At 47.3% G+C, this 13,369-nt stretch overlaps 3 non-coding genes across 3 annotated transcripts; 1 reads left to right on the plus strand and 2 right to left on the minus strand.

Annotated features, from left to right (window-relative positions):
* Window positions 1–38: 38 nt before the first annotated feature.
* TRNAA-UGC lies at window positions 39–110 on the minus strand. The gene has a single exon. It is a non-coding gene; the product is annotated as a tRNA-Ala (tRNA).
* A 4,993-nt stretch (window positions 111–5,103) lies between these two features.
* Window positions 5,104–5,185, plus strand: TRNAS-GCU. The gene has a single exon. It is a non-coding gene; the product is annotated as a tRNA-Ser (tRNA).
* Window positions 5,186–12,209: 7,024 nt separating this feature from the next.
* On the minus strand, window positions 12,210–12,426 carry LOC120376573. Its single transcript, XR_005587431.1, has one exon. It is a non-coding gene; the product is annotated as a small nucleolar RNA U3 (small nucleolar RNA).
* Between the last annotated feature and the right edge of the window lie 943 nt (window positions 12,427–13,369).

Consider the following 13,369-nt stretch of genomic DNA (forward strand, 5'->3'; position numbering starts at 1 on the left):
CCTCTGGGGATGAGCAAACCAGCAGGGTGAAAAAGAATTGGAGATGCTGGGGATTGAACCCAGGGCCTCATACATGCAAAGCATGTGCTCTACCACTGAGCTACATCCCCATATGGGCCATGTGTGCTATAGGTTACACTCAGAGCCCTCCTGTTTTAAAAGCACCTAGTGACCTAAAAGCAGGATGAGGGACACATTCCCTGCTCTGAGCCCAAAATAATACACTGATGATAATAAGAAGTATATAGAAAGATTTTGCAGTCACTATGGGCATAACTATGATGATTGTTTCGTGTTTCACTCTTAATATCTGGCACCACCACTGCCTTTCCCTTTAGTCTTGCAGTTAACAAAGGGTAAAACTAAACATCACTTCAGATACAAGGGAGTGTGTGTTCATTCCTGTTAGCTACACAGGGGTTTGATGTAGCTGCTTTCAATTCTCTGGTTCTGCCGGGATAAGTAACATTTCAGAGTGTCACTGAACTGAAGAGAGGAGATCATTTTTTGACAGGTTACGCCTACTCTTAAGGGTGTTTGTCTGGCTGGCAGCCCTGGTTCCCAGGTCTCTCCTGAGGGAAGAAAGTTTCTGTGCAAAATACTAAAACTTTTAACAGAGAGGAGGTAAAGGCCATGGCAACATGATGGGGCCAGTATGTACCACAACATGGTTCTTCTATGTGGGATGACTCTGAACACTGACTGATCTCCACTCCCTTGGATTTGAAGAGATGTTTAGTTGTGCACCTGGGAACATATAAGGCTGAAGCAATTTTATGGATGGTGACAGTACGATTGAAGGGTTATTTAATGTTGTAAAAATTGTAAAAACACTGAGCTTAAACTGGAACTACCTGTTAGTAAAGGCTGGTTTCCCCACGTCAGTTCCATAAGCTCTGCTAGAAACACCCTGGGTTCTCTCCTGCCTCGGTGGGAACTGGAGGGAATCGTCCCCTGCTGCCCTTGGCTCCAGGCTGGTTTTTCTGGGGAGAGGATGTGGAATTGGTTTTTTTGCTGTTGAGAAGGGAGCCAGGCCAGTTCTCAGGGAACGTGAACTCCCAGCATCTTTCCAGCCCAACCCAGGCTGCTGCCCTGTCCCAGCCTCTGTTCCCCTTGGGGCCCTGCGTGTTTGACTCTAGAGCAGGCCGGGAGCAGCAGCTGAGGCAGAGGACAGCCTGGGCCGGGCAGATAAGAAGGAATTTAGCCAGCAAAAAAGGTAAAATGGCAGTGGAGTGTTACCGTGGACTCAATGGCATTTCTCCATTGGTCTGTCTGCTTTGGGGCAGGGACAATAACACGTCCTGCTGCATTCGTTATTTCAAAGGGCAGTTTAGGATTTTCATTCTCACACACGGTGCACAAAGCAGGACTCAACCTTTGGCGTAAACTAAACAAGCTGCTCACAGATTCTGGCAGCCACAATGAGCATTTGGGTGAGAGCTCAGACCTGCCCCTGTCCCAGAGGAAGGGGGTCATCTGTGTGGGGACTGGACCACTGACCTACCCGCTCCTAACTCCCAAACGTTCAGTAACTCTGTTATCAGTGCCTGTGAGTGTTATTTAAACCATAAGAAAAACCACACTGGGCCAGACCAAAGGCCCATCTAGCTCTGAACCTTGTTTTCTGACAGTAGCCAATACCAGGTGCCCCAACAACCAGTCAACAAGGCACCACTGGGAGTTGAACCCAGGATCTCTTGTTTACAAAACAGATGCTTGAGCCAGCTAAGCCATGGTGCCTGTGGGTAGCTATAACTCTCTGTCTGCCCACACCTGACTCCCTGCCATTGCCACCAGGGCCTGACAAGCTTTGCTTGTGTTTGGATTCTGCAAAGCAGAGGAGCAGGTGAGGTTTTCCTTGCAAGTTGTGTGTGAGTGAATCTTTGGCCAGGTCTGCACTACAAAGTTGTTTCAGCAGAATTATATTGCTCAGGTGTGTGAAAAACACACAACGCTACCTCGGTCGGTAGCTTGTGGCTGGTGTACACACTGCAATGCCATGTCTGGCGACAAAAGTGCCCTGTTTTGCTGACAAAATAAAACGACTTTGATGAGAGGTCTAGAGCTTTTTGCAGCAAACTTAAAGTAACAGAGTAGACACTGCTGTTCATTATATCACCATAACTGGCCTTCCCCAGTATCCCACAATGCCTGCTGTGAACTAGTCTGCCCTGCATTCCTGCTACAGAGCCATGGGCCCCTCCCCTTTCATCACCGCGGGAAGTTCTGACAGCTGAGCCTGCTGCTCTGCTCCGGCTGCCAGGAGCAAATCACTGCCATGGATGCTGCTCTCTCCCGCACTGCAAACACAGAGCAGGTGGCGGGAGTTTCCTTACAGTGTAGGGGGGCCACTGGCATCCGAACTGTGACACGCCCATGACACCCCTTCCCTTGAGGAGGCTCTTACCTTCTAAACAGGGACTTCTGTTTTCTAGTAAAATCACGAAAAGGGAAGGAGAAAACTCAAAAGAGGTTCCTCCTGGTGCTCACGTACGTGAACCCGAATACTCTCTCAGTCATCAAAGAGAGACCTGGAGAAGGAGACTTGCTGAAGCAAAGCCACAGGGGTCTCTGAGGTTTCCCTGGCCCCTCGCCCCTGTCCTGCCTGGCTGATGTCAGCATCTCTCTGTGAGGTCACCACCTCCCCACCACCTTTGACCAATAGTCTGAGGTCCTGCAAAAAGCCTTTGTGATGTCACTGCCACACCCCTCCCTTGCTGTGCTAATGTCCTGCCCCTGGCCAGGCACTTTGGAGGTTTGAGCTACTCCCTGTGGATCACCCCACTCAAGGAGCGTTCGTTCTAGGCAGCAAGCCGGCTAGACAGGAAAACATCAGACACTGCTCCCAATGCTACACTCAGTTTTTCAGAAATGAGTCGACTTTATGGCCAGAAGAGACCATTAGAGCATCTAATCCGACCCCCTGCATATCACAGGCCTCCTGTATGACACAAGAGCTACTTTGGGGCAAACACATTCCAGAAAGGCATCTAGTCTTCATTAAATTACATCAGGAGATGGCAAATCGACCTCTTTCCTTGGTAACTTGTTCCTGTGGTGAATCATCCTCGCTGTTGAATATTTGCATCTTATTTGTAATATGAATTTGTCTTTTTTCACCGTCCAGCCACTGGGTCTTGTTATGCCTTTCTCTGCTAGATTCAAGAGCCCTTTCATACCCAACCTTTTCTCTCCATTAAGGCCCCTCAACACTTCAATGAAGTCACCTTTCAATCTTCTTTTGATAAGCTAAACAGGTTGAGCTTGTTCAATAGCTCACTAGAAGGCATTTTTCTCCAGCCCTCAGAACATTTATTGGCTCTGTTGGTGTCACTAGGCCTAAGTAAACCAAAATTGTGACTGCAGGCCTGAGTGAACCAGAGGTCTTCCATGCTGTGAACTTTAACCAGCCTAAGATGCTAAGAGACAGCAAGCAAAATGTGTCTCAGCTTGCAAATGCAGGAGTTTAAAACAGCAGAAGCGGGGGGGAGGAGGGGGAGGGGGGGGAGGAAAATCTGTATGCGTTTGTGCTGTGAAGGCCATAGATAAGCATGCGAATGAGAACTTTTCTAACACGCTGAAATGTAATGTTTAAAGTAACTGCTGTTGGGAAGGGAGGGGTGAGGGGGAAAACCGAACAAAAGGCTTACACAAACAAGAGGGGTATAAATGCTGGGACCCCGCCTGCACGCGGGTGTGCAGGATTTGAGAATGCTTTTTCTCCCTGGCACCTTATTTGGGCTCAAATAAACCTGATTTTGCTTCTCCACCCTGGTGTGTCAATTAGTGCTACGCACACCGGGCAATGAACCCTGCTGTTGCTCCGCCTCAGGCTCTTTAAGCTGGCAACAGCTCTTTGGTTATCAGACTCCTGAACTGCAGCTGGATGTGACTCTTGTTCTTCTGCACAGCACAGCTCCTGGAGAAGAGGGATCTGCAAATGTACATTCATATGATACCTTTGTTTAATTGATGAAAACATAAATTGACACTTTGAGGACTGAAACTGATTTCAGCTGATAGACAGCTTTGCTAGGTATTTATGCATTTGGACAGTGAAATGTTGAGTGTTTACATCCATATCAAGCACCCCTGTACAGTGGAGCTCCTGAACAGAATGGAGAATGAAAATGAAAATGTTTTCCTTTTTTTTAAAAAAAGAAAGAAGGTTATAAGGAAACACTGGGGTTTGAATCAAGGACCACTTGATCTGCAATCAAGCACTTTACCACTCAGCTATACTCCCATGATGGCAAAAGCATGGACTCATGATCTCCAGGACTTTAAAGGACAGACCCTCCTTCATCGAGGTCCTTTGCCATTCCCAGGCTACAGATGGTTTAAAAAATGGGGTTTGATTAAACTTGTTAAATGTGGCAAACACCACAGCTTGCACACCCACTGATATAGCTCCTCCCACTGACATAGCTGCCATCTCTTGGGGAAGTGGATTAACTACACCCACAGGAAAACTCTCTCCCTTTAGCATAGAGCAGTGGTTCTCAAACTGTGAGTCAGGACCCCAAAGTGGGTCATAACCCTGTTTTAATGGGGTCACCCGGGCTGGCATTAGACTTCTTAGGGCCTGGGGCTGAAGCCAAAAGTCTAAGCCCCACCACCCAGGGCTGAATCCCTCAAGCTCTGGTTTTGCCCTCCCCCAACTGGATAAGAGGGCACAGTGTGAAATGTTTGGGGACCACTGGTTTAGGGTGATGTTCTCAATCACTTCTATGAAGTCCAATAAAAGCTATTCCTCACCCACCTACCCCTCCATCAGGACCGACTAGGTATGTTCTGCTGCCCTTCACTCATGCAGGAAGGATAATAACATTTCATTCCACTCAATCCTAAAGTGATTTGTAACCCGCCACCAGCCAAAACTGGCCATTTTTGGGAAAGTGGCCCCATCATGCTGCATATCTAGGCAGAGTAGGTTTGTCTATGCAAACATCGTCTGTTCCTGAAGTCTTTCCCCCAGCTCCTCACTAGATGTGAGGAGGGAGCTCATTCAGCCCCTGCTTCCGCTTAGTATTTAAAAATGCCTTATTGCTCCTGTCTCTGCTGACCTTAGATTTCTCCTCCTGTCCTTTTTTTCACACTTTTGATGAGGTGGCCGAGTGGTTAAGGTGATGGACTGCTAATCCATTGTGCTCTGCACGCGTGGGTTCAAATCCCATCCTCATTGGATGCATTTAGTCTTCACCCATCCTTTATAGACAACCATCTCCCCCTTTGGTACAATGACAGATCAAACAATGGTACTTCTTGCAAACAGATACTCAGAACTCCCTTACTTTAAATAAAATGTCTAAATCCCAGATTTCTAAAAAAGAAAAAAATATTCTCTAGTTCTGTATTTCTTAGTTTTTATCTCAAAAGGGAACATCCTCCTCATCTCCCTCAACCACCCTGGCACCTCCCCAAATTATTAAAATATCCTCAACCCGAGCAAGGCCAGAGCAGTGAACCAGAGCTAGTGCCTAGACCAAGCTGTTCTGAAGGAGGCAACTCAAACATTTTCTCCCTGCTTCCCTTGGCAAGGTCTGACTGAGAAAACAAAATTCCCCAGACTGAAAATTTTCTGCTGAAACACCCATACTAGTCTGTTTGGGGACGTTGATTTGAATCTATTATTATTATTCTCTTATGATTCATCTCAGTTCAGTGTTTGTCCTCCAGATGTGTTTACAGGTATTGAGGTGTGGGGGAGAGAGGCCAAGTCATGATGTCTCTTCCTCCCTTTCATAGTTTCTTCCAACTTGCTAGGAAGCTCCTTTGCTACAATGTGAGTCAAGCAGCGTCCATTGTCGCTGTGCTATCTCGGAGAAGCCTGCATTGTACATGGTTCCTGGGATAGTCCTTGGGAGTGTGGATACCTTCAATGGGCCAGCAGCGAGTCTGGCTCCTCCATTGTCGCACCTGAAAGGCTGGTGGGGGGCATTTCCCCACCTCATAACATATCTCAGTAACGCACACAGAGCAAAACTTCATAACTTCCCAACCAATGTGAGCACACACAATCCAACACGATTTTAATGTTCAACAGATCAAGACTTTTGAAATGATACCTCACCAGGCAGACTTTGTACAAACCATGTCATCGTTATATGAGAGTGGTGACTATGGGGCTTCCAGGTGCTGCTTTGAGCACAGCGTGCCACACCTGGGCTTACATTGCAATGGAGACGTACCCTTAGAGTCCATCTCTCCTGGGATAAAGATGGCAGCAGGGCTGGCCTGGGTCATCTGACTTGGGCTCCTGGAGCTAAAGCTGAGGGGCTAAAAACTGTGGTGCAGATATTTGTGTTCATGCTGAAGCCTGGGTTCAGAAACCCTCACCCCTCGTGGGGCCTCAGAGGTTGGGCTCAAGCCCATATGTCTGCACTGTAATTTTATAGAGGTTGGGAGGGAGTTTAGCAAGTGGAAATGGCAAAACCACATTGAGGGAACTGGACCACTGACCTATCAGCTCTTAACACCCAAACTTTCAGTAACTCTATTATCAGTGCCTGTGAGTGTAATTTAAGCCATAAGTCCATCTAGCTCTGAATCTTGTCTTCTGACAATAGCCAATACCAGGTGCCCCAAAAGCCACTCCTCAAGGTACCACTGGGAGTTGAACCCAGAATCTTTTGTTTACAGGACAGGTGCTTTAATCAGCTAAACTATGACACCTGTGGTTATTTAAGCCATTGTGTCTGCCCACACCTGAATCTCTGCCAATCCCCACTGGGCCCTGACAAGCTTTGCTCATGTTTGGATTCTGTAAAGCAGAGGAGTAGGTGAAGTTTTGGTCCCAAGGTGTGTGTGTGATTCTTTGGACAGGTCTACACTACAAAATTAGGTTGGAGTAATTACATTACTTAGGCTGACAATGCAGTTATATTAACCTAATTCCAGTGTAAATAGCAGCTCAGCTGTCAGAACTTTCTGGAGCTATGAAAGGGGAGGGACCCAACCTCTGTAACAGGAATGCAAGGCAGGTGATTTCACGGCAGGCATGGTGGGATACTTGTGGAGGCCAGTTATGGTGATATAATGACCAGCAATCCAGCAGCATTTAGACTGACAATTTGTCACTTTGAGTTTGCTGCAAAAAGCTCTAGACCTCTTGTCAAGGTGGTTTTATTTTGTCACCAAAAGAGGGCAGTTTTGTCACCAGACATGGCATTGCAGTGTGTGCACCAGCCACAAGCTGCTGACCGAGGGACTGTTGTGTGTTTTCACACACCTGAGCAATATAATGATGCTGAAATAACTTTGCAGTGCAGACCTGGCCAAAGATATTCACACACACACACACACACACACAGCTTGCAAGGAAACCTCACCTGCTCCTCTGCTTTGCAGAATCCAAACACAAGCAAAGCTTGTCAGGCCCTGGTAGCGATGGCAGGGAGGCCGGTGTGGGCAGACACGGTAGTTTAGCCATAGGTAGGCACCATGGCTTAGCTGCCTAAAGTGCCTGTCTTGTAAACAGGAAATCCTGGGTTCAACTCCCAGTGGTGACTTGTTGTGTAACTCTTGGGGCACCTGGTATTGGCTACTGTCAGAGGACAAAACACAGAGCTAGATGGGCCTTTGGTCCAGCCCAGTATGGCTGTTTAGATTATACTCACAGGCACTGATAACAGAATTACTGAAAGTTTGGGAGTTAAGAGCTGATAGGTCAGTGGTCCAGCCTGTCACAGATGACCCCCCTCCCTCTGGGACAGGGGCAGGTCTGGGCTCTCACAGCAAATGCTCATTGTGGCTGCCAGAATCTGTGAGCGGCTCATTTACTTTACACCAAGGATTGAGTCCTGCTTCGTGCACCGTGTGTGAGAAAGAAAATCCTAAACCGCCCTTTGAAATAACGAATGCAGCAGGACGTGTTATTGTCCCTGCCCCAAAGCAGACAGACCAATGGAGAACTGCCATTGAGTCCAGGGTAATACTCCACTGACATTTTACCTTTTTTGCTTGCTAAACTCCCTCCCAACCTCGTGGGGTCCCAGAGCCCGATATTGAGCTTGATCTGAGATGTCTACAGTGCAAATTTACCACCCCACGGCCCTAGCCTGGGAGCCTGCACTGGCACGGTGCAGCCATGGGTGTTTCATTGTAGTGTGGACATAGCCTAGCATTATGTCTACACTGCCATTAACACACCCACGTCACTATTCTCAAGCCCTGGGTCAGTTGATTCAGGCTTGTGGGGCTTGTGCTGCAGGGTTATAAAATTACAGTGTAGACACTTGGGCTTGAGCCCAGCCTCCGAGACCCCACGAGGGGTGAGGGTCTCTGAGCCTGGGCTCCAGTCTGAGCCCCAGGAGCCCAAATCAGACCATCCAGGCCAGCCGGGCCAGTGGGATTTTATCACAGTATAGATGCCCTCTCAGGGTATGTCTACACTGCAATGTAAGCCCAGGGTTAGCAGAAGTTATGTCAGCAGCCCCAACACATAAACATAAACCACGAGGGAAAGACCCACCCCCCAGATAAGCTGGGCAGTGTCCTTCTCCCTACGATTTGTAAGTCCAGCAAACAAAAGTCCTCTAACATGAGCCATCCCCTCTCTGCACCCCACTCACAGCTGTTGTCCTTAGTCAGTGCAAGCCCAGAGGTATCTCTGTAGAGTTCACCTGCCATCCTGGGTGGAAAAGGGGGGAAATAAGAAGGCTCCGTACTCACTATGTTGTCTAGGGACTCACTCATCTCTTCACAACCACCCTGTCCTAACGTTGGTCTGACACCTCAATTTTAGTATTGAGACCCAGAGCTTGGCCCACTTGGCTTTGGAACCCCTGTCCCCTGCCTAGCAAGTGCTATTGAATTGAGGGTGAGTCCCTCTATCAGGGTCTGCCAAGCACAGTTGTGCTGCCCTCGATTCACACAACAAGGATAAAAACCCTTTATTTCTCCTGCCCCTATAACATGGAGACTGGGAATCCAACACCAGCCACAAGTGATCATTTCGGCAAGCAACCCAACAGATTTCCAACATATTGTAAAATCCACATGCAGACTCCTACACGAAACCTTGCAAGAAAATCTTCCTGAGGGGGTCTGAAGCACCTGCTGCTGGAGGGAAGGAGGGAACCGTGGGTTGGGATTGAGGAGCAGCATGAGGAGGAGGGGGCCTGTGGATGGGGATTGAGGGGCACTGGGAATAGGAGGGGGCTGTGGGTTGGGACAGAGGGGAAGGGTGAAGAGGAGCAGGCTCCGGTTGGGAGTGAGGAGCAGTGAGCATAGGAGGGACTGAGGGCTGGGATTGAGGGGCACTGGGAAAAGAGGGGACATGGGTTTAGGCTGAAGAGCATCCTTGTTTGGGGATCCAACAGGAAAGGGGAAGGCAGCAGGTGATTCTAATTCCTTAGGGATTTTCAGGTGTGTGTGTGTGTGTGTCTGTGTGTGCGCGCGCGCGTGCAGGGGAGGAACATGCTCTATGCCCAGAGACCTTTATTCCTCCAGGCTGCAAGGACAGAGGGGCTGTCAGGAAGTTGCCCCTTCAAACCCACACACAAAAAGGCCCTTCTGAGGAAAGGGAAAATCCTGAAGAGAAAAAGTAACAAAGAGAACATGAGAAAGACAGTTTAAGATCTTTGTGAGTAGTTTATCACCTGAACATAGACTTGAACTCTGGACCCTCAGATTAAAAGTCTGATGCGCTACCAACTGAGCTAGCCAGGCTGAGAAAGAAACCAAATAAGTTGGTGTAGAGGAGAAAGTAATCAAGAAAACAAGAGCAGGAAACAATAGGGGAAACCTGCTGCTCTCTCTGGCCCGGTCAATACTACGATTTTATATCAAATTTAGCAGCGTTAAATCGCATTAACCCTGCACCCGTCCACACAATGAAGCCCTTTAGATCGATCTAAAGGGCTCTTAATACCGGTATCTGTACTCCTCCCCGACGAGGGGAGTAGCACTGAAATCGGTATTGCCATGTCGGATTAGGGTTAGTGTGGCCGCAATTCAATGGTATTGGCCTCCAGGCGCCATCCCACAGTGCACCATTGTGACCACTCAGGACAGCAATCTGAACTCGGATGCACTGGCCAGGTTGACAGGAAAAGCCTCGTGAACTTTTGAATTTCATTTCCTGTTTGTCCAGCATGGAGTGCCGATCAGCACAGGTGACCATGCAGTCCCAGAATCAAAAAAGAGCTCCAGCATGGACCGTACGGGAGATACTGAAGCTGATCTCTGTATGGGGAGATGAATCTGTTCTATCAGAACTCCGTTCCAAAAGACAAAATGCCAAAGCATTTGAAAAAATCTCCAAGGCCTTGATAGACAGAGGCCACAACAGGGACTCGACACAGTGCTGAAACTTAAGAGCTGAGACAAGCGTACCAGAAAGCCAAAGAATGAAATGGATGCTCATGGAGGGAGGGGCAACTGACGTCTGTAGCTATCCCACAGTTCCTGCACTCTCCAAAAACAATTTGAATTATTGGCTGAGTTCCCAAAGCCTAAAGGGTCAAAAATATTGTCGCAGGTGGTTCAGGGTATATGTTGTCCCCCTCCCTCCCCATGAAAGCAAAGGGAAAAAATCATTTCTCGCCTTTTTTTTCAATGTCGCTGTATGTCTACTGGATGGTGCTGGCAGATGTGGTCCTGCAGCACTACACAGCAGTGTCCCCTTCCCTTCTCTAGATGGTATGGTAGGGCTGATATCCCTCATCGTTGTCCCATGAGTGCTCCTGGCAGGTCTTGGTGAGGTCAGGTGGGGGTGCCTGGGCAAAAATGGGAATGATTATCAGGTAATTCTCTTCTTTAAGCTTTGTCTAATGGAGATTCAGTCCTGCCTGGAATATCATAGCAGCTGGAGGCTTCTCTCCCCTCCCCACTTTGAACTCTACTTGCAGAGGCAATAAAGTCAGTGTTGTTTCAAATTCCTGCATTCTTTATTACTTCATCACACAAATGGGGGGATAACTGCCACGGTAGCCCAGGAGGGGTGGGGGAGGAGGGAAGCAATGGATGGGGTTGTTGCAGGGGCACCCCCTAGAATGGCATGCAGCCCATCATTTCTGCAGGATGTCTGGGGCTCTGAGCTGGAACGACCGTTTGTCTCTCTGGTTCTTTAGGAGGCTTGCCTGATAGTCTAGGCAGGACTGACTCTCCTTCAGACAAAACTTAAAGAAGGGAATGACCTGGGAGTCATTCCCATTTTTGTCCATATACCCTGGCCAACCTCACCTAGGCCGGCCAGGAGCATCCAGGACAGCAGCAGACAGTACAGTATAACTGGTAACTGTCATTGTAAACTTGCAAAGCAGCACATGGTACAGTATGGCTGGTAGCCATCTTTGCTAACTTGCAAAAAGCAAGGGAATGCTGCTGTGTAGTGTTACAGTACGCGTCTGTCAGCGCCATCCAGTAGACATAAAGTGATGGTGACAAAAGGCTGAATGGGTTCCATGATTGCCGTGCTATGGTGTCTGCTCAGGCAATCCAGGAAAAGGGCGCAAAATGATTGTCTGCCGTTGATTTCACAGAGGAGGATTGACTGATGACATTTACTCAGAATCACCGCGATGCTGATTTTGCCCCATCATGCACTGGTATCTCAACCCAGAATTCCAATGGGTGGGGGAGACTGTGGGAACTATGGGATAGCTACCCATGGTGCAATGCTCCAGAAATCGATGCTAACCTCGGTACATGGATGCACACGGCCGAATTAATGTGCTTAGTGTGGCCGCGTGCACTTGACTTTATATAATCTGTTTCCAAAAACTGGTTTCTGTAAAATCAGAATAATCCCATAGTGTAGACATACCCTGAGACAGCTTTAGAACCCTCTACCCACTATACAGCCAGGAGACAGCAACTCTCAGATCCTGTGTGGATTGTCTGATGTGCTTGGGGCCAAGAGCAAACTGTGTACCCCCTGCCAGAGCAGGAGAAGTAAAAATAGGGGCTTCCCAAAAAATGGGACAGGAAGAAGAGAGAAGTGGAGAGGCAAATGGAAAAGGAAAAGAACATGCAGACACAGGACCCTACCTAAATTCTGAAATAGATTACAAGAAAAAAAAGAGAGAGCAGCATAAAGAAATCTTTAAAATCTTTCAGTAAGTACTGAACTAGAAACTTCTAAAACACCATTTTCACACTACCTTTACTTTTTTTAAAGAGAACTGAAGAAAAGCTTTAAACAAGTTCAGATAATACAAAAAAAAGCCAAAACATTTATTTTTAAACTTGTTTTATAAGGACTAACCACTCAGTCTGTGCTCTTTTCCTCTCAGCTTCCCAAAAGGAAAACAAGAACACTCATCAATAGCAGACAGCAGATGCATTAAAGCACCACTATCCACTCACTTCATGCTCAGAAAAGAACACTTTAACTCATCCCCATAGTTAGCGAGATCATACACTTTCAACCACACTTCTCTAGTTACAAACTATAGAAATGATCCCTGAAAGTACAGTCTTAACAAAACTGTCCTCGGCTACACATCCAGGCTAATATGCACAAGCTTTCTTCCCACGGTGAATGTTTTCATACAAGGGGTTTCACCCCCAGCGAATTAAAGAACAAAAATCTAAAACCAGGTCCCCATTTCATTAAGCACAATTGAGACAGCTTTAGCACACTGGCCATTAGAAGATGTTTATGTCGCTATTTACAGAAACACACCTCCTGATTAGCATGTGGAGCTCCTAGCAACTAATCAAACCCTCTTGCTTTGCCATACCTCTCACAGGCTCCTCTGTAGCACATGACAGCTTGTCAGGCACAGACAATCCAGACGGGTCAGCCTTATCTAGCATGCTCCGCAGCTGTTTCTCTCTGGCTTGCTCTCAAATTCATCTGCACTAGAAGTTTTTGCAGGGTTCTATGTTACCGGTGGTACCTGCACTAAATCAGTGGGTCTCAACCTTTAGAGACACCTGTACCCCTTTCAGGAGTCTGATTTCTCTTGCATACCCCCATTTTACCTCACTTAAAACTACTTGCTTACAAAATCAGATGCAATATTTATAAAAATAAATCCCTTGAATATAAGTATTGTACTTACATTTCAGTGTATATAGAGAACAGTATAAACAGATCAACGTATGAATTTTAATTTGTTACAAATTTGCTAGTGCTTTCTATGTAGCCTGTTGTAAAACTAGGCAAATATCTAGATGAGTTGCTGTACCCCCTGGAAGACCATTGGATACCCCTGTTTGAAAACCACAGCACTAAATCACCCTTACTTTTAGAACTGGTGCCACTTGACCCAAGGCATTCTGAACCATTTCAGTGCTAGTAGACAGTGGCAACACAGCTGCACTAGGTCTGTTGTTCCTCCCTGCACAATTCCCACTTGGAAAGAAGATCTCTTCTGGTCTGCCCCTATTTACTATTGTGAGCTGCATAGGCAACTTT

Source organism: Mauremys reevesii, linkage group 12 (assembly GCF_016161935.1).
Source record: "Mauremys reevesii isolate NIE-2019 linkage group 12, ASM1616193v1, whole genome shotgun sequence".
Lineage (NCBI taxonomy): Eukaryota > Metazoa > Chordata > Testudines > Geoemydidae > Mauremys > Mauremys reevesii.